Below are 5,942 nucleotides of genomic sequence, written 5' to 3'. Positions count from 1 at the left end.
AGATGGATCTTTGTTGGCAAAGTAATGTCTGCTTTTGAATATACTATCTAGGTTGGTCATAACTTTCCTTCCAAGGAGTAAACGTCTTTTAATTTCATGGCTGCAGTCACCATCTGCAGTGATTTTGGAGCACCCCCTAAAAAAGTCTGACACTGTTTCCACTATTTCCCCATCTATTTCCCATGAAGTGATGGGACCAGATGTTATGATCTTAGTTTTCTGAATGTTGGGCTTTAAGCCAAATTTTTCATTCTCCTCTTTCATTTTCATCAAGCGGCTCTTTAGTTCCTCTTCACTTTCTGCCATAAGGGTGGTGTCATCTGCATATCTGAGGTTATTGATATTTCTCCTGGCAATCTTATCGGAGAAGGCAATGGCACCCCACTCCAGTACTCTTGCCTGGCAAAACCCATGGATGGAGGAGCCTGGTAGGCTGCAGTCCATGGGCCCGCACAGAGTCAGACATGACTGAAGCGACTTAGCAGCAGCAGCCGGCAATCTTGATTCCAGCTTGTGCTTATTCCAGCCCAGCATTTCTCATGGTGTACTCTGCATAGAAGTTCAATAAGCAGGGTGACAATACCAGCCTTGAAGTACTCCTTTTCCTATTTGGAACCAGTCTGTTGTTTCTTGTCAAGTTCTAACTGTTGCTTCCTGACCTGTATATAGGTTTCTCAAGAGGCAAGTCAGGTGGTCTGGTATTCCCATCTCTTTCAGAATTTTCCACAGTTGATTGTGATCCACACAGTCAAAGGCTTTGGCATAGTTAATAAAGCAAAAATAGATATTTTTCTGGAACTCTCTTGCTTTTTCCATGATCCAGCAGATGTTGGCAATTTGATCTCTGGTTCCTCTGCCTTTTCTAAAACCAGCTTGAACATCTGGAAGTTCAGGGTTCCTCTATTGCTGACCATAAGATATTTCAACTTATTTCAAAGTAAATTTTGTCAAAGTGTTGATGCCCAGAATTTTGTAGTTTCCTACTGTAAGTTCCCTGGGACAATCAAAAGAACCCATACCTCATTTTTTCCCATTTCCTGTGGTCACAACTTTCATGACAGTATTCTTCACCAGACACCCAATTTTTCAAGACATTTTGTTCAGTGAACATTACATTACAGTATCCACAAAGGGTAATTTCTAAACCATAATATATCTACAGACCATTGATTATTGGAATCCATTTTTTTTATTCACATGATGCTTGTTCTGTGTTTAAAGCTAAAGATATTGTCCAATTACTCATCTTTGAAAGTCTTCCCCAAAATTACCACTTGAATTTCTTTGGTAAAACATAAACCTCACTAGAAGGTTATACTAGGAAATTAGTTTTTTTTAAGTATTGAAAAAATCATGATATTGCACAGTAATGATCACATTGGAAATGTACCATCTTTAGGAGTGGAGGATGCTATGGTTAGTAGAATATGGAAGAATGGAGATAGGTATAGCAGATCAGGAAACTGTTTTTATAAACTTGAATCAAGAGCTCTTTTACTAATTTCCTACTAAATCTAGTAGATTTTATATTTTAAACTTTTTACAATTTTTGATTCTGAATTTCCCTTATGTAAGGGCTTCCTTGGTGGCTCAGATGGTAAAGAATCTACCTACAATTCCAGAGATGTGGGTTTGATTCCTGGATGGGAAAAGATCACCTGGAGACGAGAATAGTTACCCACTCCCATCCTAGGCTTCCTCCCCTCTCCTCCTTGCATTCTTCAGGTCATCACAGAACACCAGATGGGGCTCCCTATACTGGATAGGAACATTTGGTTATGACCCTTGGATGACAAGCAAAAGCTAAATTCTTATCACTATCGCCATACATAAAGAGGGTTGGGAATTTTGTTGTATATCCCTAAACAATAAAAGATATATGATTTAGTGTAAAGCATTATGGTAAATATTTAATTTTCATGGAAAACTCTAAATCATGGGAGAAAATAAACAATATTTAATATTTTGAATTATAACTACAACACATGGTCCCTCCCTGCTCTCTGCTTATAAACCTTAATAATGATTAGTAAGACACAAATAGGAAAGGCAAGTTCTTATACTTAGTCTCAATTGCTTTTGCTTAAAACAATCTAATGACCTATCAATTATAAAACCTTTGGTAAAACCAGTCATAGTCATGGATTATCTGTTATTTTATATAGAATTACCTGGAATTATCAAGGTTGAATAGGTAAATGTTTTAACTAATCTTTGGTGAATATTGAGCCAGGGCTTTCCAGGTGGCCCTAGTGGTAAAGAATCTGCCTGCCAATGAAGGAGATGCCAGAGACTCTGGTTCAATCCCTGAGAGGCCTGGATTTGATTCCTGCACTGGGAATTTCCCCTGGAGGAGGAAATGGTGACCCACTCCAGTATTCTTGACTGGAAAATTCCATGCATAGAGGAGCTCAGGGGGTTACAGTCCATGGCATCACAATGTCAGACCTGACTGAGAAGGCACGCATCACACATGCCCAAATATTGAGCCAACTCCTTCATGCCACCCTCTACCCCTGACCTAAAACATAACAGCTCTACAAGAAGCAAAAATTTTCAGACCTTGCCTTTGAGTTTAGCCAATTTTTTTTTTTTTTACTTTGACCTGTAAAAAGCTAATAGATGAGACCCAAACAGGGACTTGATTGCTTTCAACATAAGAATGGTCCAAGGAGCATGACATACATACAGGTCTGTAGACTGGAGGTTAGTTGGTCCCATTAGCTCAGCCTTGAAGCTCAAGTGACCTGCCTCGTATCAGCAGAGCTGCCTCAGTAAACTCACTATTTCGAAGATAGCTGTTGTTGCAACCTACTGGAGTTCATAAATGTTTCTTTTTCATCAATAAATAGCTAATGCTTTACTGAAATCTGTACACTAAATCTTAATCAATTTGTTGGTTGTTATACTATCATGGGAGAACTGGTTTAAAGATACTGTAACTTAAAATGAGTCAAAAATTACCTAAGTAAAATTCCCAGTAAAATAGATAAATAAATTTTAAAATGCACAGCCACAATGATGTAAGTGGAAAAACTTAAGTGATAGGTATATATTATATCTCCAACATTTGTATTGTTTTCTTGCACTAACACATAGAAAATATTTTATATCTGGCTATATTATCAATTATATTTAAACTATACCATATTATGAACTATTTAAGTTAGATATATTTCAAATTTGTCTTTATTTGCCTGGGAATCTTCCAAAGCCAAAGTGTTTCTTATGGAATTAATAAAGCTTTAATATACTTAGAGTTTTATACTGAGCAGCTCTTAACGTACTACTTTTATATTAAGACATAAACTTCCTTATTGTAGGCTATAACTCTTCAGATCCTTTTAAAAGTCCTAAAGTTCACATGACTTGAATTAAACCAAAATTTAACCAGGATAAATACAAAGTCATATATTATACACAGAAACAATATAAATTAAATATTTGTATAAAAATTTTAGTTTAAGTAGTCTTTTATTCCTATTTTTATTTGTAATTTTAAAGTTACTTTAATAAAATAAAAGAGTGAACAGAAATTGGCCTGTCAATTGCAAGGTTAAAATAGGTTCATGATTTGATTTGCTATTGAGAAACTTACTCTCAAAAAATCTTTCTAGCTTTGCATTTTATCACAGAACAATTCAATATTCATTAATTTCTTCACTGACTCTCTCATCTTTGTTCCTGAGGCTGTAGATCAGTGGGTTCAGCATGGGGATGACCACTGTGTAAAAGACGGAGGCCACCTTGACCATGAGCCATGAACTTCTGGAGTCAAGAACACAGTGAAGGAAAAGGATGGTCCCATGGAAGATGGTAATGGTGGTCAGGTGGGAGGCACAGGCGGAGAAGGCTTTGTGGCGCCCCCCAGTTGAAGGCATCTTCAGGACAGTGATAAAAATGCAAACATAGGAGGTGAGAATAATCATCAGGCTGCTTGCTTCATTAAACGCGGCAGAGATGAAAATGATCTCCTGGCTAATGTAGGGGTCAGAGCAGGAAACAGCAACTATGGCTGTATGCTCACAGACAAAGTTATTTATGATATTATTTCCTCTAAAGGACAATTCGGATAAAAAGTTGGTACGAGTCAGGGAACAGACTGTACCCCAAGTGTATTATGCACCCACCAATAAGGAACAAAGCTTCAGAGACATCACAGCGGTGTAGAGAAGAGGGTTGCAAACGGCCACAAATCGGTCATATGCCATCACTGCCAACCGGAACGTCTCTGTCACCACAAGTATGCAGGCAAAGAATTGCATGATGCATCCTGTGAAGGAGATGGTTCTGTCTTACACAATCAAGTTTTCTAGTAGTTTGGGTGTAACTACTGTTGAGTAACAGAGATCAAGGAAGGACAAATGTCTGAGGAAGTAATACATAGGGGTGTGGAGTTTGGGATTTATCATGATAATTAGGATCATGCCCAGGTTCCTCAGCACAGTGACAGAGTAGATGGTTAAGAGTAACAGGAAGAGGGGTATCTGGAGTTCAGGATATTCTGAGAAGCCCAAGAGAATGAAAGTGACTTCAGCACTCTGGTTTTCTTGATTCCTGTGGACAAAATATAAAAGTTGATTCAGAGAAATCTGAAGCAAAATTTGAACGAAATGTAGTGTTATTCACTCAGTCTTGCCAGACATTTTTGTGACTCCATGGACTGTAGCCTGCCAGGTTCCTCCGTTCATGAGATTCTCTGGGCAAGAACACTGGATGGGTTGTCATGCCCTCCTCCAGGGGATCTTCCTGACCCAGGTATAGAATGAGTACTTACGGGGAAAACCGAGTGCATTGAATTTTTTTTTTTTTAATTAGCCTCTTTTCTTCCAAAATGCTTCTACTGTCTTTTTCTGACATTAAAATTCATTCTTTTCAAAGCTACTTCCTAAATTCTTACCTAAACCTGAAATGGCACTCAGTATAAAGGGAAGTTCATGCCACATAGAATTCTCTAAAAATTCTATATCTCATTAGGAGTTGAAATTAAACACTCTGTTATTTTCACTCAGGTTTTATAATTTATACTCCAAGAACACATATAACACTTCAAGATTTCCTGTACATGTATAACTATGTCATTCACATATTCCCCCACTCTTTTTCTTCAGGTATTCCTTTACATTCCTAAATATGTGATTAATTCCTGATTCCCTGAGAGTAAGTTTCAATTTAACATACAAATCATAGAGTGCATATTCTCTAACTAAAAACACTTTTTCCAAAAGTCAGGACGTGTTCCCTATGTCTATGGTAACAAAGTTTGAATAGTCCAGGGTTGAAAGGGAAATCTTCACTAAAGATGAATACAATTTCTGATGCACACTTGTTCCTTCTTCCCCACACTCCTTCTCCACACATGTAGCTTTTCACTCCACCTCCCACACTCTGTACTTGTCAACAGGCTTGGGGCCAATGTTTCCAATCACCCATGCAGCCCAGGAAGTGTCAGCCATGCCCAGCTGTGAGCACGGGTGCTATGCATAGTATCTATCTTATTTTCTGTGCAATTACCCTGGAATAATTTTCCCATTGCAGACCCATTATGTATTCAGTCCTGTAACAGGCTTTGAGAAACTATAAAATTATAAAATCTCAGCCTCAATTTGTGTCTTAGAGCATTATTCCAGGATATAATCTGCCGAGGTCCAGCCCCGGCTGATCCAGGGAATTCGAAGGGGAGATGGCTTCGGCAAGTTCACTGGCTTTATTTAAATATTCATCAAAGATATAAAGAGTAATAGAATGAGGATAGCTCAGTAGGAAAATTCAGTGGAGAAAAGAGGCTGAGTAGCTTGGTTTACACGGAAAATCAATATAACCTGTGACATCAGGTTAGCTCTGACCACAGAGGCCACAGGCACCCTCTCGAATAGCAGAAGGTGCCCCACTTAGGCACCTTCTCGAGTGGGTCTTAGAAGCCCAAGCAAATAAATGGTCAC

The 5,942-nt window shown here is 38.3% G+C and overlaps 1 pseudogene; it reads right to left on the bottom strand.

Annotated features, from left to right (window-relative positions):
- Nucleotides 1-3,613: 3,613 nt before the first annotated feature.
- Nucleotides 3,614-5,456, bottom strand: LOC129627881 (olfactory receptor 5D13-like; annotated as a pseudogene).
- Nucleotides 5,457-5,942: the final 486 nt, after the last annotated feature.

Source organism: Bubalus kerabau, chromosome 15, assembly GCF_029407905.1.
Source record: "Bubalus kerabau isolate K-KA32 ecotype Philippines breed swamp buffalo chromosome 15, PCC_UOA_SB_1v2, whole genome shotgun sequence".
Classification (NCBI taxonomy): Eukaryota; Metazoa; Chordata; class Mammalia; order Artiodactyla; family Bovidae; genus Bubalus; species Bubalus kerabau.
This window is presented reverse-complemented; position numbering and strand designations above follow the sequence as displayed.